At 33.9% G+C, this 22,070-nt stretch overlaps 1 protein-coding gene across 2 annotated transcripts in view; it reads right to left on the bottom strand.

Annotated features, from left to right (window-relative positions):
* The window catches only part of LOC106665016 (putative nucleotidyltransferase FAM46C), a 434,493-nt gene that overhangs the window by 32,836 nt on the left and 379,587 nt on the right, over positions 1–22,070 (bottom strand). The window contains exon 1 of one of the 2 annotated variants that reach the window (XM_014391141.2): positions 4,250–4,481. The exons of the other annotated variant lie outside the window; for it this stretch is intronic. The gene's annotated coding sequence lies outside the window, so the exon portion shown is untranslated. Of the gene's footprint in view, positions 1–4,249; positions 4,482–22,070 lie in introns of those variants that run through there. 2 annotated transcript variants of the gene reach the window in all.

Genomic DNA, 22,070 nt, shown 5'->3' with positions numbered 1-22,070 from the left:
GAAATATTCTACATCCCGGGATAAAAAAGGTTATTGTTTCATTATTTCAAGGTAAGACTCTATTGATAAAGTAGACGGACCTGATAAAGTGATCATTGTAGATAACAGTTTGAGTTCAACACTACTAACATAACCTAAAATACTATGTAACATTTTTTTGTAGATTTTAAACATTTATATTCTGGTTTTTCCCAATTAAAATTTTAAGAGAATTTAACGAGGTTTGCTCCAATTAATCTAATTTTGGGGCTTTCGTTGCGCAAACCGTTCGTGGTGTTGCATCCATTGATGAACATTTCGCAACATCCCAACTGCCTACTTTTTTATAAGTTAATAAATGAACTGTCGAGCTTTGTCGGGTGGTATCTCGTTTGTTGAATGGACGCCAGCGCGTTCGATGGTCCTTGTCGGCCTTGTACAGCACTATGCCCACAGACACAACACGCGAGAACAGACGGACCAGGAAAGTTCGAACTCTGCCGGTAATAATATTTACTTAAAGTATCGAATGATCAAAAAGTATATAATTTCTCAAAACTGTTAAACTGATTTTCGACTAACATACAAAATATGATTAAATTTCTTTTTTCCCTTACAGGATTATTTATATCAGGATTTCTTAATGAGTTAAACATTTCCAATCACAATTAAACATTTCGTTTATAGCAAAGCTAAGTAGAAAATGCCAATAAATAAATTTATCCTTCATAAAACCCGTGTCAATCAAATCAAATAAAATTATCAGCCTTAATCTGGTTAAATACCTCAATCTAGTTAACCAAATTCAAACAGGAATAGAAAAATAAGATTAGTATGTCGAATAGCTATCATTAAGACCAGCAACATTCTAACGATAAGAATCGCGTTAGGAGATTATTCTTTAAATTGGTTCGAGAAAAAAAATCCAGAAAGCTGAGAATTATTGTTTATAAAAATTTGTTTCTTGCATGGATGGACAGACTGAAAGAAAATCCTGTAGAAAATCAGGGCATTAATTTATAAGTTTGGACTGTATTCGTTTAATCCACACGATCAACAAATGATAAATTTTTTGTTTGAAGAAATATAAATTTATGAACAAGGTAAAAGTATAATATCCAGAAGAAAAATATAGCGAAAAATACAATTTTCAATTAGAAAAAAAGAACATTAATCTAATATTTTTTAAATATAAGATAAAATTAATCTTTTCACAGGAATATAGATATGTTAAAGTAACGTGGATTGAAAAGTTTAAAGAATTTTTTCGTTTAAGTAGAAATGTGTTGCATGTTCTAAAAGCAACAATAGAAACTTTTTTTTGTACAAGTAGTTTAACATTTTAAGATCGACAAAGCAACAATAAGCAAATAAATTTTTTAATCAACTGTCAACATGTTCACGAAGCTCCAATTTTAAACGAGAAGAGATATTTTTGCAATCCTTTAACAGGAGAAAGGATAAATATAATATAAGAAAGGCAAAAAATCTATAGTAAGTAACATCATAAACTACCAGTTTCCATTTAAAAAAATTAAGCTTAATTCAGCAAGCATGATGGAATACAATTTGAAGACTTAATTATAATTATTTTCTTTTTTAATTGCCAGGATGATATTCTTTGTATAAGAGGGTAAATATTTAGAAAATGTGATAACCCGATGAAACCTGGTGAAAAAAAGTTGTAGACGAATTGATGAAATATCGTTGTAAGACAAATAAGGAATATAATTTTCTTAACATTTAATAAGATTAGCATAATAACGGGGACATAAGTGAACACGCGATCTTACAGGTAAACGCCCTCCATGTTCATTGATGCTCCAATGGATGTTCAAACTTTTAAAAATAATCTCGCAGATACGTCAATATCAACTATACCGAAGATTTTCCACTGTTGCGTCAGTTTAAACTTTAAAATAAAGAAATTCCTACGCGTAAACACTGCCCGCATTTTTTAAATTGTTCATCTGGCCAAGGAGTCCTTGGAAGGAGATTGAAAGTCACGACAAACATTTTATTAAAGAGTTTCTGTCAGGTTTAAACTCTTTCCTATCTAAATATAATCAATAACCAATCGATTATTGCGTTATTTGAGAAATTGCAGATTTTTTACAAGAAGGTTAATAGAAAAACTAAAAGTGTTTCGAAACACTAATTTTCCATGAAATGTCTTAAGTCCGAAAGGAAAATTTCCAATTTAACTATTTACACCTATGCCCTTTTCTTCTTAAAGTACAGTTCAGTACTATAAAGAACAATAGTTGTAAATTTGGTGGCTTATTTGACCAGATAGGACGATTTCATTTGGAGGAAAAATAATTATTCGAATCGAGATATAAAAAAAACATATATTCTTATAAATGTGCAAATGGAGTTAAATTAATGGACCTGTTCACGAAGATGTTCCCGTTAAGGTAACTGATCGTAAATTTCCACGGTTTTAATACTGAAGCTGAAGCAAACTACCTGGGCCAAAGTCAAATTTGAGCCCGGTTATGACACGATTGGACAGATTTGGTTATTGTAACAAGTGTCATTTCGTCACAATCAGACCATTTTTGTTTAATCGCCACACATTAGGACGCGCTAAAAATAGCATTTTGTTCAATAATGATTTCTTAAATCGGAGGGAAAAGAAAATTTCTTTAGAAAGAGTAGAAATTATTAAAAATAATTAGTTCTTATTACTACTATTCAGCAAGTAAGAGAACACATATGTTCTATTCCGATGGCCATAAAAATCATTTTTAACTATGATAAAATGGGGTGATAATTTGTTTATGACAAACCATACAAAAATGAAAAAATCTGGGAAACTCAAATTTAAAATAATCAATTTTCTCTAGTTTGCTGTTTGAAGTATTTTTGTAAAACTCGTATGCCATGATTTGTGTGTGTCAAATAAAACTTGACTAATAGAATTTTGGATTATTGTAAAACTTTGAAAGAATGTCAATTAGTTTTGAAATACGTGAAAGAACCAATGTATTGTTTTCTGAAGTTACATAAATACATAGGATTGGAATTTATGACTGTCATAAAAATTGAGCTCAGGTTTTGAAAAATGATTCACGTAATAAATCAGAAAAGAGGAAAAATGGTTAAATTCAACGTTTGCGAAGGACGCCCAGTAACGCAAGTACGCGAAAAAGAAAGTCGACGAAAAAACTTATAAATAAAATTTTAAGCAATATTCGATATGTTGGGAAAAACAAAATATTGTATTTTTTTGAAACAAAATATTTACTATTTTTAGTAGTTCTGTATGGTTCACCATTCAGGGCTTTAAAGCAAGAATTTTTTGTGGGCAAAAGTGTCGTAATTTGTTAAATATTTGCTAGAGACTAAATTCTGACCGGGCTTATTTCTCGTTTCAAAGACGGTTAATTACACTGGAGTGAAAACTGCCATGTTTCTTCGTTCACTGTTTCTTCACACGACAACATAAAAAAACAGCATATGTCAAAAATGTTTGTCCATTTTGGACAAGAATGGCAAAAAAGAAATTTGTGTAATAAATGGTCGATTTTTGAAGGGCGTTGACAGTCGATCTTTAAAGACGGCTGCTTTGTTTTGAGCAATTTTTTCAAAAAGATTTTTTTAATAGAGAAATTTCTCAGTTTATGTAAAATTCCCGTCCGTGCGATTATTTGGCAAAATAGTGTATGATTTAACCAGGTTTTGAGTATAACAGTATTTGAGATAATGACCAAAGGTCTTTTCAAGGGTTTAGCGAGTAAATAATTCAATGAGAATGATAAATCAGCAGTTTGGTTGAAATTTTAAAGTAGAAAAAAAAATTGTTAAAATTTTTAAAACGTTTGAGAATTTGTTCGGAGGAAATTCTAATTTTTAGACGTTATGCAGTTTGATGTAATGGAAGGGAATGTATAAGTGCATGGGAAGCGGATTGCAACGGAGGAATTTTACGAAATCTGTCAGAAAGCTCGTCGCGAAGACGGATCTGGGTCGTAATGCTAAAGTGGATCTATTTGAAGATGAAGGTAAATAAAATCACTACCTTATGGGACGAGGCAGAGACCAGTATAGTCTTGTTTAAAACATGTTCCTGTATCTTGGTGCATCCTATAGCGCGACTGACATCCTTATCCTGACATGTTCGATGCCCAAGGGGGACATCACTCGGGGAAGATAAGTGCACTGAGAATATCGGCGAATTAAAATATTCTTGTGTCGGAAATTCAGCTGATAGTTTATATATTTATTTTGTTTTAAATAAAAAAGCGAGTGCCCGATTGAAAATTACCTCGTCTGGAGTGTAGGGTATGACGGTGATCTCCTCGGGCGACACTTTGGTAGATTTTGAACAACTCGTAGAAGAAGAAGAAGACAATTAAATCACATCACACATAAAGCGCGGACACTGCGACACTTTTGGGCGAGAGATGCGGTCGTCGGAAAGGAGTACAGCCAAACTCGATCGTAACGACGATGACGGCCGACTAACGATTCGGGGTCTCGGCCCGTTTTCCACCGAGGCGCAATCGTCTTTTCTGGTGGGGGTTCGTCCAATCCGCTCCCACTTCCAACGACTGACGTCAACCAGCAACAGGCGCTTTACTTTCCCTTCGAGACAGAGCGAGACTCGCCTCGGCCCTTCGTCGGGCCCATTCACCCATCCGGCCCTACACTACGACTCACGTGGCATAGTAAAGCCCATCGGCACGAAATGCCAAACGATCCATCACACATTCAACGGTTTTGATAAAAATGTTCGAGAATCACTGATTTTATAGGCTTTTCATAGACTCCCCTTCCTTAAACATAAGGCCAACTTTCAAACATTGCAATAATCACACTATTTACTAAAAAGTTTAATAATAAAAATTAATTTCTCCATTAGGAGCTTATATTAGTATTTAAGATTATTCAGAAATCGTGAGATGCGATCTGGTGTGATGTAGGTTTCAGAAAAACATTTTCTTTATCGTGCTACGTTTCGATCTTTATTGAGATCATCTTCAGGGCCTGGGATTGACAAACATTGTTTAAATTTAACAAATAGATGTAGGATGTGGAAAAAAGTGAATTTATACAATGCAAAAAAATATTTTTTTACTACTCACTCAAAGTGTTTATGAGTAGAAATACTTTGATTGAATATAAAAAAAATATTTTTTTTTGTGTTGTATAAATTCACTTTTTTCCGCATCCTACATGTATTTGTTAAATTTAATTCTCAATAAAGATCGAAACGTTGACACGATAAAGAAAATGTTTTTCTGAAACCTACATCACACCAGACCGCATCTCACGATTTCTGAATAATCATCGACTAACGGTCACCAATCACCACACGTTAGTATTTTAGGATTCATAAAATCGATTTGATAAAAAAGGGCGAAAACCATGTCAATCAAAAAAGCGTTATACATGAACCAATTAATTATTATTTTCATCTAAGGTTTTTCATTTTAAAAAATTAGTCTTAAAGACTTAGACTTAAAAAATAATGTGTGGTGTTTAGCGACCGTTAGTTAACGATTATTCAGAGATCGTGAGATGTGGTCTGGTGTGACGTGGGCTTTAGAAAAACATTTTCTCTATCGTGCCAACGTTTCGATCTTTATTGAGATCGTTATCAGTGCCTGGGATTTATAAACATTGTTTAAATTATACAAATACATGAATTTATAATATATATGATTATATCAGTGCATTTGACTCTCAACACGACAGAAAAGAATGACACATGCACACAGAAAACAAACACTTTGAGCCCTGAAGATGAGCTCAATAAAGATCGAAACGTTGGCACGATAAAGAAAATGTTTTTCTAAAATCTACTTAACCCAAGACCGCATCTCACGATCTACAAATAAGTGATGTTTATTTTGATGTTTCTCATTTAAATTATTTTTGCAATACCTTCGTTTTTATGAACCAATTTTCAAATGGTTTTCGTCACGCTTCATAAAATCAAATCTATTTGATCGATCCTCAATTGATAATTTACGTTAGCATTGAAAAAAAAAATTAAACATTTTCATAAATTATTAAAAAATCTGATTATTGCAAGGTTTGAAACCAATAATTAGATGTTATTAAAAAAAAAGAAACGAAAAAATTGTAATACAAAGACCAAATATAATAGACTGACTTTTCCTTACTTATTTTTAAAATCCAAATGAAATCTTATGATTCTTCATCCAAATTAAAATTTAATATTTGGCCTAAAAACAATGGTGAAGTTTATTTTGCAGTTTCTCATTTAAATTATTTTTGCAATGTCTAACGTTTTTATGAACCGATTTTCAAATGGTTTTCGCCACTTTTCATAAAATCAAATCGATTTGATGAATCGTTAAATAGTAATGCACGTTCCTAATGGAAAAATTAAATCAGAAACTTCAACATAAACTTCCCCAATGTTTTTAAGCCAAAAATTAAATTTAAATTTGGCTTAACAGTCATAAGATTTTATTTGAACTTTAAAAATACCTAAGGAAAAGTAATTACATTTCGTCTTTGCACTACAATCTTTTCGTTTCCTTTTTTAAAAAACCTTACTAGCGGTTTCAAACGTTTCAATGATAACTTTAAAAAAATTAATTTATTAAATTGTTTAATAATAAAATTACAATAAAGAAACAATAAATCAATTTATTTGAATATTAAAAATAAATAAGGCAATTACCGTAAAGTTTAGATAACTGACAGGATAACAACCCAAAAAATGAAATAACTTTATTTGCAATAACTGTCCAAACTTTTTTCTTTCAATTGCAATGCAAATACCTATTAATTATAAAATAAAATTTGTAACAGTTAACTCTTGAAGGGTATTGAGAAATCATTGATTCAGTCATTGCATGTCTTTTCTTTTCCTTTTTTTTTGTGTATAAAATCAAATAATCGGTTTCAAACATTGCATTGATCAGAACTTGTATTCTGTTTGTTTTCTTTATAAAAACGAATTAAAAAATCTATGTTTTTTCTAATGGTAACCTATATACATTTTCATTTGCGAAATCATCAGGTAAATTAAATTTTGTCAAAAATGGAGAAAACCATTTGAAAACCAGCTCATAAAAAGGTTAGATATTGCAGACATGTGAAATCAGAAACTGCAAAAGAAACTTACAGTACAGCTTATGATAAAAAAAATTGTTAATTTTTTTCTAGATTGAATAGTTTTAGAGGAAACCAGGGGGAAGCTAATAAATGAAACTCTGTATATGTAACCTTTTTCTGAATCAATTTGCAAATGGTCATTTTTAATTTTTCAATAAAACCAAATTGACTCGATGAATTCGAATATGAAAATGTAGGCTACCATTTGAAAAAAGATAAAAAGGTGAAAGAGACTGTAATAAACGTAGAGTTTATGATTTAAAAAAAAACTTTTTCTGGTTTAAGTAGTTTTTGAAGAAACCAGTGTTCTGCGATTTTTCAAAAAATAAAATTGACCATGTAGCCGAATATATAAATATGGACTTAAAAAAATACGACTTTTTATCTTATTGCTAAATTGAAAAACCTCATAATTATTGTAGTCTTTAAACGTATAGATTAAGACTAAAAATTGTTTTTTTTTATAGTTGAGTAGTTTTTAAAGAAACCGTGAGGGATACAAGTTAGTTGACACCATGTATACTTAAATTTATATTAATAGCGATTTTCAAATGGTTTTCACAATTTTTCATGTTACCAATTTGACTTGATGAATTCGTAAATGAAACTGTGGAGGTTACAATTTGAAAAACAATAATTTAATTTTTAACTTAAAAAATGTATTTTCGTATTGCAATGTTTGAACGTAGAGCGAATGCTGCGAATTTGTTTTCTCTAGGTTGAGTAGTGTAGAGAAAACCAGATGGGGCAATAATAATTAAACAGTACTAATGCGATGGTAGCACATGGTTAATTGGCCGTGCTTTCGCGAATACTACTGATTAATAAAAAATGTAGTAACATTAAAGGGCCCACTAATCGCTCAGTTTATCTATCAGGAGGGAAATAAAAATGGACGTTTCACCAGGCAGAACAGAGCAGTAAATTTTTCAGACATGACCTCACACATGGAAAACTGTCGTACTGGCCTACATACATGCTCAGTTTATCTGTCAGCTTGTGGTCTCATGCCTGCCCGGTTAAAAGACATCATACATGCTCATTTGATTTGTCAGTCTGCTTTAATAAAGATCGGAAGACTAAACTGAACGATTAACTAAAGTAAGCTTGTATAGCACAGTTTTTAAATGTTTTCTTTCTGTTTTCCTTGGTTTTTCAATTGTGATGGTGCTGTGAAAGCTATCATTTTGCCATTTGATAGTTGCTTCCTCTTTGGAGAAAGAGTAAAGTAAAAATCGCGAGAAATTTTTTTTTAACGAAATAATCCTCTCAACTGACCTGATGACACATATACTAGACGTGGCAAATAGAATGTTCTTCAGATATGACAAAACGTATGGAAAGTTTTTGGTTTCACAAAAAGGGGCTTATATACGTTTAGTTTATCTGTCAATTTTCCATGTGCAATCACGATTAACTACTACAATCGCGAGGCTGTATCTGGTGAAGTGTTTGAGCCATGGCCTTGAGTTACCTCCGATTAAGTGACAGTTCTTTCAGGTAATTGTTCAATCCAGTCAGTTTGTACAAACTTTCACAAGCGCCACATCGAAAATTGAGAGACTCCTTTCATTTATTGAAACGTACTACTCTTTTCTGTGCTGAGCGTTGGACCATACTTGTCTTTTCAGTTTTCTCCTTTTTCGAAGTTGTCGTGTCCTGGAAGATATGTTTTTCCCTAAAGGTGGCTCCAGACATGCAGGAATCGCCGAATACCTAGCTAAGGTTCGCCTAATCGGACAATAATATTCGGTGCTTGGCTTGGTGATGAAGGAAGAGGGGTTTGTGCTCCCCAGGCACTGCAGACTCTGTGGCTCATTGTACCTTCCTAGTTCCATAGTTCAGTGCAATCGATTCAATCATTCTTCTCGGAAGTATTAGGTCATTGACTGTTGATGCTACAATTTCATTCCCTAGGATTTTCTTGTATGGTAAGTTAAATCTCCATTGAGCCTTTGCTTGACATTCGAAGATGCGTGGCTGTTTCCTCCTCCTCATTGCTCATTGGCTGTTTCCTCCATCCCTAACCATAATCTGCTGATGGGACAATCGTTATATATGCCAATTAATCAAAGTTTCACTTTTTTTTAACGTTTAATACTTGAGTGTTTGTCTAAAAAATTAAATTGCTAAAGAAAATGGAAAAAAAGATGGACAGATAAAATCTGTTTTAATTTTGTTTTAGATTTTTAATTAACGTTTCAATATGGCAAATTTCCTCCTCTTGCCTCAATTACATCTCGAAGACGCCCCGGCATACTTTCTACCAGTCTGAAAATGTCTCTTTGCTGGAGGTTAGCCCATTCTTCACGAAGAGTCCTTTCAAGATCGTAGAGGGTATGAGGAAGTGATGGACGTGCTCTTATTCCTCTTTTGAGGTTATCTCATAAATGCTGATGAAGGTACTGAGCATTAGAATAGGATTGTCGCTGATTTCATTGAAAATAGGCAACGCATGATTTTCCAAAATTTCATACAAAACGAGTAGCCGTTAAAGACGCTCCACGAACAACAACCAATTCTGTGAGGCTCACGATCACTGAGCTACGTTGAAAAGGTTGGATTTGGGAAAAATTAGAAGCTTCATACCTTTCATTTCGCTTCTCCACACTCTTTCACGCACATCGGGAAATCGTAGAGGAAATCTACACTTGTCTATAAAAAGTACGGCAGACCAATCGTCCAAAGTCCAATGGCTGCGTTCTCAAGCAAATGCGACTGTGTTTTCTATTCAAATCTGGTCCTCTTACGGGGCTTAAAGCCATCAGTTCATACTGATTTAATCTTCATCGAGCAGTACCTTCATAAACTTGTACACCTCGAGCTTCCTGTAGCTGATGAATAACAGTAAGTTGCCGTTTCGCAAAATTTTCAAAGTCAAAAAACGGTCATTCTAGGACACCCAGAACCGGGCCTTCTAGGGATTCGATAACGTCTAATGGCGTCATGCAGTGTTTCGCAGGGAACTCCGATGGCATTAGCCGAATACCTGACAGAACGTCCATCATGAATAAGTGCCACAGTCCACACCATGCACAACTTCCTCAGCACTAAATGGCATTTTTATGTTTAAAAGTTGAAATTAAGAAAACAAAAATGAAAAGTAAACAGTTTAGAAATGTGCGGTTAGTGACCTTTAGCCAATGATTATTTGGAGATCGTGAGGTGCGGTCTGTTGTAGCGTAGGTTTTAGAAAAACATTTTCTCTATCGTGCCAACGTTTCGATCTTTATTGAGATCATCTTCAGGGCACTCTCAACACGATTTACAAGAATTACACATCTACACGAAAAACAAACACTTTGAGCCCTGAAGAAGATCTCAATAAAGATCGAACGTTGGCATGATAAAGAAAATGTTTTTTTTTAAATCTTCGTCACACCAGACCGCACCTCACGATCTCCAAATAATCACTAAACAGTTTATTGCTACCGTATACAAATGAGACTGTATAAACAATTTAAATTCCGTAAAAAGTAAACATTGAAAAATTCTTTATCCTTGTTTTAGATTAAGGATTAAGGATTTAGGCTGCAGGAAACGGCCCCGTGACAGACCCAACTTGGAAATATTATATAGGAAAAAAATCTGAGCTACCCCTTTGAGATTTCCTAGTCGGAGGCAACAATGGACTTCGTTCTCCCCTGTGAATTAACACAGCGGTCGCCAAATACTTTATGGACTTCATGCTCCAGCCAAGCATTCTTTTTCACCACTAAATAAAACGTGTTAAACATAAATAATAAATTATCAACATGATATAAACATAGGAATATTATGTTAATGGCGGTTTCTGTTTTTATTACTGATTTTCAAAATTAGTTTGCATACTTTTTGCCAATTTTACAGGTAGCTCCCATTTGAAATCAAATAGCCGGCGCATGCTTTCGCGCGTTAATTTAAAAAAATTATTTTGAATAAATTATTTTTAACAATTTATTAATTATATTTTAACTTATAAATAAAATTAATAATTTTAGGGACCTAGGAGGCTCGCCACCAACATGGAACTTATTTGAATCAATCAATTTACTTTGCGAAAATTTACATATAATCGTAGGTGAATTTATAGGTGTGAATGTACAACTGGTTTTGCATAGCAACAGGCGAAGGGATCGGCCATTCAGACCCCTCCTGTTGCACCTGGGGTGCACCGTGAAAAAATCACCCCTAATAACGTTTCGAGCCAGATAGCGGAAACTCCCGCTCGTCCGACAACGTCCGTATAACATTCGAACCCTCCATAATAATAACGGGACAATGCGATCACAAACGGACCGCAACTGGGAAGATTTAGGGCAGGAAATTTCCTTTCCAACGAAATACGAGACCTCGAACAATGGCAAATAACGCCCGGCCATCCACTTTCTGGCAAATTATGACATAATATTATAATTTAAGTTTTGATTTCAACTTTTAAAAACCCTAATCCACAATTTGTAAGTTGTGAGTTGACATTGTCATCGCAAAGTCTATGCATAAAACATGTTTGACTAATAATGTACGCGCATAATCTCACTCTTCACCTTCTCGTTACTGTCCCACTAATTCTCTCTCTCTCTCTCTTTCTCTTTCGCTTTTTTAAATGTATAACTTGCTTTGTCCTCTCTCTCTCTCTCTCTCTCTCTCTCTCTCTCTCTCTCTCTCTCTCTATCTATCTATCTATCTCTCTCTCTCTCTCTCTATCTCTCTCTCTGTCTTTCTCTATCTGTCTATCTCTCTCTATCTCTCTCTCTCTGTCTTTCTCTATCTGTTTATTTATTTATCTATATATCTTCCTCTCTCTTTTTCTATCAATCTCCCTCCCTCTATAGTTTTCCCTTTCTCTCACTCTCTATCCATCTGTCTCCCCTCTTTCTCACTCTCTCTCTCTCCTCCTCCCTCTCCCTCACCCTCACCCTCTCCCTCTCCCTCACTCTCTCTCTCTCTCTCTCTATCTATCTATCTATCTATCTATCTATTTATCTATCTATCTATCTATCTATCTATCTACCTATCTCTCACTCTCTCTCTATCTCTCTCTCTCTCTCTCTCTCTCTCTCTCTCTCTCTCTCTCTCCCAGTCTGGTTTTGATATTATTTTTTCAATAAAACAATATTCATGCATTCATTCCGTTTTCCCCTGTTAAACGGTAGAGAGGGGTCCAAGAAACTCCGCCTGATTAAATCACTCAGCTCTCTCTTCACTCTCTCTCCCTCACTCAATCTCTCTTTCTCTCTCTCTCTCTCTCTTTCTCTCTCTCTCTTTTCCCCTATCGCCCTCCCTCCCTCTACTTCACTGATTCCAAATCTCTATTTTCCTTTCTTTCGCCATTTCTCTCTAAATCTTTCCTCTCTAATTTCTAAGTTTTTATACCCCTTCCTCCCTCTTCTTCCTCACTCATTTCTAAGTCTCTATACCTCTTTTTCTCCCTCACTCTCTTTCTTTCCTTCTCTTTCACTCTCCCTTTCTCCCCTGTTGGAATAAATGGTTATCAATCCGATAATTCTAGAGAAAATATGAAAATCTACACATCTCATATTTCTCTCCATTTCACGCTCTCTTCTTCTATCTCCTTCCTCTCCCATTTCTCTCTCCCTTCCATTCTATCTCCATCTCCTCCCTCTCTCATTTCTAAGTTTCTATTCCTCTTTCTCGTTCTCTCCCTCCTTTTTCTACAGAAAGTTTTAGGCAGATATACATACCCAAGGGAAAAGATATGAGTGCGACAAAAACACACCGATTACGATACAGTAGGATAAACTGTGAAAAATAAATGGAGACAGCAACAATATATATGTATGTAGATAAATGAGTAGAGAGATTGATAAGTTAGATAGTCCTAAGAGCATTTTTGACTGCGTATGTCGTATCTGTCATCATATTTGTACAAATCCTACAGCATAATAAAAAACAAATTTGACTCCAAATTAAATGGTAAACAATTACAGAAACTATTTGTTAACGGAATTCCATCAGAAACCTACACTTTGAAAATGTTCTATCGGGCGGGAAATAAAAGTCCCCAGGCGGATAACTCCTCAAAAGGGAAAGGAATGGAATATTTTTGTTGTACAAACAAATATTTGCACCGTCTAATCGGGAAGGGCAGATCTGACACGATATTTACTCCAACGGGGGTTGAGGATAATACCAAAGGACTAGTATTTCTAAAATAAAAATAATTAAATGTCAATTTTCTAACAATGAGAGGGGTGAGTGAGTGCGTGTGTGTGGAGAGAGAGAGAGATAGAGAGAGAGTGACGGAGAGAGATATAGAGATAGAGAGAGAGAGTGACAGAGAGATATAGAGATAGAGAGAGAGTGAGAGATAGGTAGATAGATAGATAGAGGGAGAGAGAGAGAGATAGATAGAGAGAGAGAGAGATATAGAGAGAGTGATAGAGAGATATATAGAGATAGAGAGAGAGTGAGAGATAGGTAGATAGATAGATAGATAGATAAATAGATAGATAGATAGAGAGAGAGAGAGATAGAGATAGAGAGAGAGAGAGAGTGTGAGGGAGAGGGAGAGGGTGAGGGTGAGGGAGAGGGAGGAGGAGAGAGAGAGAGTGAGAAAGAGGGGAGACAGATGGATAGAGAGTGAGAGAAAGGGAAAACTATAGAGGGAGGGAGATTGATAGAAAAAGAGAGAGGAAGATATATAGATAAATAAATAAACAGATAGAGAAAGACAGAGAGAGAGAGAGAGATAGAGAGAGATAGACAGATAGAGAAAGACAGAGAGAGAGATAGAGAGAGAGAGGTAGATAGATAGATAGATAGATAGATAGANAGGGAGAGAGAGAGAGGAGAGAGGGAGGAGAGAGAGAGGAGAGAGAGAGGAGAGAGGAGAGGAGAGGAGAGAAAGAGAGAGAGTGAGAGAGAGAGAGAGAGAGAGAGAGAGAGAGTATAGCAACAAAAGTTAGATATCAATGTCACATTATAGTCTGAAAGCCGAAAAACCGAACGCTTTTTTGAATAATGTTCAAAATCACTTTCTAATCTAACCAACGTGGGAGTATGATGCAGATAAAAAAAAGATGTTATCGGTTAATCTTAACATGCATGCAATATCAAGGTAGTTGAATATGTCTGTCAATTATCAAATAAACGACCACAAAAAGCATTCATTATCACGTTTCTTCTCACTGCTGTATTTTTCCTTATGTGTAATAAACGACCAATATAATTAAGAGGCGTTCAAAACAATATAAAAACGAAAACAGAAAACCTAACGAGCTGGAAGAAATCAGCGTTGATAACTGATGACCAGTAGAATTGCCTCTCGGCCTCGTTAACGCATCAAGAAGAAAACATCTGCACAATATTCAAATTCGACTGGATTAAATAAAATATAAATTTTGAACTTTTCAGGAAGTGATGAACGATCGAGTTGCTAAACTGCTATGGGTATTGAACAATGGTGGTAAAGAAGCAGAGGGGTCAGATCAAACTTGACTATATTCAATCGAAAGCAAAATTACAGGGACGTGTAGAAACATAACAACAAAAAACTTAATTTTGAACAAGTGTTGTACCACCAATGTTAGTACTAAAAATAAAGTTGACGGCTTTAGTCTAATTATTCTTTGAGTGTCCAGGTCTTTGAGTGTACTTTAATATACTTTGAAAACAATATACTTTTAACGAATCCATTTGAAACTACCTTGATTTATAGAAAATCTGAGGCCCTTTCTGTCTGCCGTTTGAAATTAAATAAGCTTACATCGCGACAAGAGCTTTGAAAAGTAATGCGTAAGTCCATTATTTAATTTTTTACTTTTTTAAATGAATGCCAAGACAAACAAAAAACCTAGGTATCAAGTGCATTTAGTTTGCATATTACATATGTTTTAAGGTATTATCAATAGTATGATCAAGGGAGGACATAAAAACAAAATTCCATATTTGCCAAGCTTACGACCGGGCTTCTAAGTCACACCAGGGCTACATTTTTTAAAATTTTTAGTTAAATGAGAAGAATCTTTATATATCCTAGGCCCAGAAGATGATCTCAATAATGATCGAAACGTTAGCACGATAAAGAAAATGTTTTTCTAATTCTACCTCACACCAAACCGCATCTCACGATCTCCGAATAATCATTTTACAAAATTTGAAAACCTGAGACAAATTTCTTCGGTTAAAGATAGTTTAAGTAAAACATAACAGGACTGGTAAATCTTACCATTTGTAGAAATTTAGAATTTATACTTTATATGTATATAATTTATATTATTTAGAATGTATAAAAATAAAAATAATAAATAATGTAATTTAACTACAAATTTAAAATAAAAATATATATAGCTTTGACGATGACCTAGAAGTCCGAATCAAAAGTTTGGCAAATTTGGAATACATCAAATTAATCTTCAAGTGGTCGATATATTCTCTTCAATATTATATTTACATTCACAATTTTTCGTGGTCCGCTTGACCAATTAATATCATTCAATTAATTAATGTTTGAAGTTGAGATAAAAGAGGATCGAAGTCACGATAGCTCAAGTGGTAGAGTAGCGGCGTATCAAGCCGAAGGTCGTGGGTTCGAATCCCGCTCGAGACACTGACTTTTTATCTCAACTTAAAACCTTAATTAATTGAATTGTATTTACATTTATATCTATAATGAAATGTATTTTAATTAGTTCAACAAACTTTGTCATTATGTAGTTATAAATTAAACGTTGCAGTTCAGAATCTACAAGTTCAATTCCATTTTGTCCGATGGAAAATCATCGGAAAGAGGTCGACCTATTAGTTTGATCTATTTAATTCTCGAAATTTATCTATTTATCTAGTTCCACGTGTTTTATCATTTTTTTCTCTATACGCGTGCAGCTTTTTCTATCGCATTAGATTAACATTTTTATAAACTGTTTCTGAACTTTTAACATAGATTCCAATTTTTTTTTGTCGTGTCCTTTTTACTGGCGAGTTAAGCTCTGGGTTGGGTTGTTAGGACCAGATTATAGACTTAGGTCTAGGATTAGGTATAGATTAGTTTAAGAACGGATTATGTTAGGGTTAGTTTACAAGATTCAATGTTTTTCCGAGAAACGACGGAAATATAAATTGTGCAGTGCATTTTTTAAAATGGTTTTTTATAATTTACCTCGTGATTAACATTGAGCGATCAATTTAAACAGTCATGAAGGAAAACCAGTAGCGCTATTTTGTGCTTAGTAAATAGCCAGTGGAATTTCAAAAAACTTATTTTGCTCTTTTGGAGGAAGAAAGAGAAAAAGTTGGCTGCAATGCTTGTATCTTTTCTCATCTGATCTCAGTTACACTTAAAAATCACGCAAGTTAAACTTAGATACAATTAATTACTTATTAATTTTTAAGAGACATTCTCGACTTTTCTAAAATTAATGGTTGATCAGAGCTGGTGGTTTTAGAGTTAGTCTGTGACGAGTGGTTTTTTTTATATATGTAAGGGAAAATAGTAAAGAACTGCCTTCCAAATTTTATGTACCACCATTAAAGATATGTTAAAAATTAACACAATTATGCAATTTACCTGCAGTAAACTAAATTTTTTATATAAGTCGATCTCAAACTGATCTCCTGATCATTCTAAATTAAATTTTATTGCTGACTTGTTAATACATCTTGGTACATTTAATCTTCTTAATTTTTAAGTTACATTCTCGATTTTTGGTTGTTTTTGAGTGTAGACCGTTACGAGTGGTTTTTATGGCTTTATTTAAAGATGTAAGAGAAAAGAGTAAAGGACCGCCTTCACTCTGAATTTTACGTGTTAAAATGATAAATCAAATATAATTAACCCAATTGTACATGTATTATCTGCAGTTCAAGATATCACAAAATTGTTGACCCACAGACTGTCCCATGTATATTCGTTTAGAAATGTATAAAAAAAATTATCTTGTAGTCGTTGTCCCGATAAACTAGCCTAAATACTTAATATATATCGATCCCAAACTCATTCCTCGATCTTTTTAAATTGAATTATATTATTGACTTGTTTATACAGAGAGAGTGCACAAATATTAGATTTTCTCACATCGGCCTTAACGTAAGGATAGAAAAATATATCAAAACATAGCCGTGGAATAAAAAAAAGAAGGTCGTAGTCGGCCTCAAAGTTTAGTATAGCTAAAAGGGAGGCCGGTAAATTGAAGATCAGAGGCGGAACGTTTCCAATTTAGCTATGTAAATGCAACATCAAATTGCCAGAGATGTAAACCGGATTATACCATGAGGAACTCATAGATCGAGTTTTATGTTTGTCGTCGGCAACTTAAAAAAATCTGTACATTAATACAAAACAGAACACAGTAATGGTTAGGATGTTTTGCGTGAAAGGTTTGAATTTTCAATTGCGTTTTCTTTTCTGTCATCGTCTAGATTTTTTTTTCTAATCTGAAAAAGAAACCACTGCCTTCGAACTCGGGATCTTTACCTTTCAGTGATGTGTGCCGCTTCAACGGCTTAACCGTTGCGGCCACCGACTCCCCTTGGGCTAGATTGTTAAGTTCCTTTAAAAATAAATCAGTAAGGCTTGTAAAGCTAATTATTTCGCCAATGCCGGTCAAGGGCATTTTTTAAAATGCAGTTGGAAAGGAGGAGAACATGTATAGATTTTTTTACATTAATACTTACGGCTGAAATCAATATCTTGATCCTGTTTCGATACTGAAATGTTAACTTTAAAGTCCTCGTTAAGACAAATGCAACAAAATCAAAAGAGTTTCTAGAATGATTTGTTTAACCTATCATGTATTAGCTTAAATTTTCAAATCTGTACTAACGATAAATTACACTTTACAATACTTAGGTTATATATGTCAGAATATTAAAATATTTATATATATTATTATTTTATATATTTCTGAAATACGGATATCAAAGATGTTACATATTTGAAAAAATAGTGTTAATCGTTCATAAAATATCAATGTAAAATGGTTTTAAATGCTAGGGGAATAATGCTGATTACCCACTGCCATCGTATTTATACTATCAGTCCATTAAAAATTCGTGGGTGAGCCAAAATTAATTTCAAACTTTTCCAAACACATTATAATATGTCTAAACTGAATTCAATCTTTTCTACTTCAAACTCAACATTTTTGGTTGGAATAAAAAATAGGCTTATAGAGATATTCTTAAAAATGGATAGTCTAATTCCAGATCGAATTAAATATTTTCCAAGCAAAATGTAATATATCCAAACCAAATTCAATCTTTTCTAAATCAATTTAAACTTTTTTTTTAAATTCATCTTATTCTAGTCTTTTTAAGTCTGATTTAACCTCCATATAAAATTGAATTTCTTGTAAAGTAAATTATAGACTATTCAGATCAAATTATAATATTTTTAAGCCACATTCAACTTTTTTAACATCAATTTAGGCTTTTTCCTTTTTCTAACTCAATATTCCCTATTTCGTATTCAAAGAATTTAGGTTGAATAACAAATCTATACGATATTCTTCAGTGATTAGACAGTCTAATCAAATTTTCCAGACAAAATTTAACGTTTTCCGTGCCAAATTTAATATTATTTCCAAACCTAATTCAACTGTTTCAAAATCAATTAGGGGTTTTCCTTTTTCAAATTCAATATTTCTACTTCAAATTGTTGTGTTGGGATTTTAAAAAAAACCACTAAATTAAACTGTTCCAAAAACAAATTATATTTTTTGCAAGCCCAGTTCATAAAATGTTCATGAATATTTGTGAAATAATTCTGATTTTTATGGCCCTCATTTTAATACTGTCTGCCGATTAAAGATTGCTGGAATGGGCAAAATGACACAAAATATATAAATGGTCAAATTCAACTTTTTCCCGATCAAATTGAAAACTGTTGCCAAAAAAATTAGACTTTTTTATTTAAATCAAATTTTTATAATTATAAACCAATAAATTCACAAATTTCGTGGTCCGCTTGACTAATTAATATATTACAATTAATTAGAAATATAAAATGTTGAATTAATTGAAAAATGGCAAAAAGGAGGGAATATTAGAAAGGTGGGGTTGAGATGGGAAGTTGGTGTCCGAGTGGATCGAGGTCACGATAGCTCAAGTGGTAGAGCAGCGGCGTGTCTGGCCGAAGATCGTGGGTTCGAATCCCACTCGTGCCATTGACTTTTTTATCTCAACTAAAAACTTTAATTAATTGTATTATAAACCAAGTTCAATATTTTCTAAATTGATTGAAACTTGTCTTATTTTCTAATTAGTTAAAAAATATATTTAGAACATATTGTTTACAATTACAATACATACAATGTGTACAAATCTGGACCGGATAAGTTCGTTGACAAAAGGAATGTTGAGGTCTTTGTGGATAGTGAGGTTAGTGACATAATAAGGTGCTTTGACACTTTGTCTAAGGACTTACGATTGGAAGGACTGGATGCGCTGGATATTAGAAGGCTCGGCAGTACACCACAGTTCTACTCCGTATGTCCATATTTGTCTTAGTAAAGTCTTGTACAGTGTTTGCTTTGTCTTGTCAAAGACGATTTCGTTCTTAGAAGTGTTCTTAGTAGTCCAAGTCTTGTATTAAGTTGTTGTTTTTTAAGTCTTGTCTGGGGATTCCGCGTCAGTCTGATGTCGAGATATAGTGCCAGGTATTTGACTTGAGTGGGAATTGGTATCTCTTTGTTGTTGATTACAATGGGATGGCAAACATTTTCAGTAAAAGTACACTGAGTGCATTTTTCTTCGTTCAGTCTTGTCCTCCATTTTTTACACTAGTCTTCGATAAGCTCAAGGTGTTCCTGGATGTTAGAGGTAGCTTGAACAGGATTTGAGTTAGAGGATAGGATTACGGTGTCCGCGTAAGTGGTGATAATAGTGTCAGGATGCATTGGTAGATCAGCAGTATAAATGTTATGTAGGATAGGACCAAGGATACTACCTTGCGGTACACCGGCCTGTATGTGTTTGTCGACCTCATTCATTTCCGCACCTCACTCTGGAACAGCGATCAGTTAGGTAGGATTTCAATAAAAGGTAATAAAGAAAGAGCCTTTAAATTTAGCTAAAAAGAAAATAGGTGGAGTAGGCCTGTCGCAGAACCATACGCAGCACTGTCCATAAGATATTTTGGTTTTATTAAAACTTGATATCACTTAAACAAAAGTACATTACATTTTTTTGTATACGATAAAATAGCGATTACCTTTTAAAGCAAGAAGAAAAACTAAAAAAAATTATGTAAAAAAAGACGACAGTTTAGGTTGGAAATGTTAAAAATAAAAAAAAGTCTATAAATCCCAGGCCCTGAAGATGATCTCAATAAAGATCGAAACATTGGCATGACAAAGAAAATGTTTTTCTAAAACCTACGACATAAGACCGCATCTCACGATCTCCAAATAATCTTTGGCTAACGGTCACTAAACATCACACACAAATAAAAAAAAAGTTCAATTACAGACCTGGAAATGCTTATTTGAGCATACAAGGATGTTGATGCGTGATGCTATGATCCTTACATAATTTTCAATTAGATCAAATAAGACTGAGTGATTCAAGTTTATTATATAATGAAAATTTAACGAACCTCGAAAGTACTGCATGAAAAAAATAAAGAGGCATCCAAGGTATGCAAACTGAAGGGCTCAGAGTTTATAAGAGACGTGAATTATACAGTGAAATTTAGGGTAGAGCATTTTTGAGAGTGATAGACGGCCGTGTCTGGAAGGAGCTGAATTTATTAGGTGGGAGCGACTCGCCCTACAGCCTGTCTGCCGTTAACGTAAATGTCCATGTTGCTCGAAATATTTTTACTGTGATATCCAAGACGTTCTCTCTCTTCACGTCACGTTCCAACGCATTGTTTTAGAGTTAAACACCTCGGGGAAAGTTTGCACAAAGTTTATCTCAACGGAAGAGAGACGCGCTGATATAACCAATTATGCCGACTCGACGTTTCGATGTTAGCGAATTTTGATTTCGGCAAACATCGTCCATACAATCTCACGAGTTTCATTATCTCAAAAGTATTGAATGTTCAGCGTTATGGAAAGTGGTCAACCGATCCCCCACACGTGTAAGGAGATTGAGCACATTTTTCCAAACAGTATTTTCGTCCCGGGAGGCGTCCGGCCTGGATTTGCATTCGGGATCTTCCCCTAAAACGATTTCGTGCATGGCCGATAAAAAGTTTTTTTCTCTCTCTCAAAACAGAGAAATCGTGTTCTACCCGCGCGCGAGATTAGCTCTACGAGTGTGACCTTTCGGTAATAATATCCTTGGAGCAGATATAGATTATAAAAGTTGTTGAAGGTTGAATATTTCGAATAATTGACGACGGTGGATTGTTTTTCTCCTTTTTCTTTTACGTATTCTTGTTTATTTCCTGTTAATTTTGTAAGGTTCAAGAGAGCACTTTGAAAGTGATACGAGGGCCAAATTAGCTACAAAATACATCGCCATAAAGATAACAAATGGCAATTATTTTTTAATCAAAATTTACAAACTAACAGGATTCGGAGTGTTGAACGAATTCATAAACAAACTTTTAGATTTTGTTTTTATTTCTTAATATATATTTGCTAGTCTTAATATTACCATAATAAACAACAGAACGTAATTATTTGGCCATTTTAAAAACATTAGTCTATATTGTAAAAATAAATTATAGATATTACTTTAAAAATAATGTGTGGTGTTTAGTGACCGTTACTTAATGATTATTCAGAAATCGTGAGATGCGGTCTGGTGTAATGTAGGTTTCAGAAAAACATTTTCTTTATCGTGCCAACGTTTCGACCTTTATTGAGATCATCTTAACCTAAAACCTTAAACCTACGTCACCACAGACCGCATCTCACGATCAATCATCTTTAAAAATAAATTAAATTTAGAACTTTGAAAATTTGATTTTACATGTGTTTTAGTTGTACTCACACGGCTAAACAACTAATATGACAAATTTAACTAATACAATTGTCGTACTGTGAGATTTTTCTGTGTGCCCTGAGTTATGAACCTTTGGTCGTTACCGATCATCCTGGCCT

The sequence above is a fragment of the Cimex lectularius genome, unplaced genomic scaffold (assembly GCF_000648675.2).
Source record: "Cimex lectularius strain Harlan isolate CLEC.00 unplaced genomic scaffold, Clec_2.1 scaffold138, whole genome shotgun sequence".
Lineage (NCBI taxonomy): Eukaryota > Metazoa > Arthropoda > Insecta > Hemiptera > Cimicidae > Cimex > Cimex lectularius.
The sequence above is the reverse complement of the archived record's forward strand: the minus strand, read 5'-3'. Positions and strand labels throughout refer to the sequence as shown.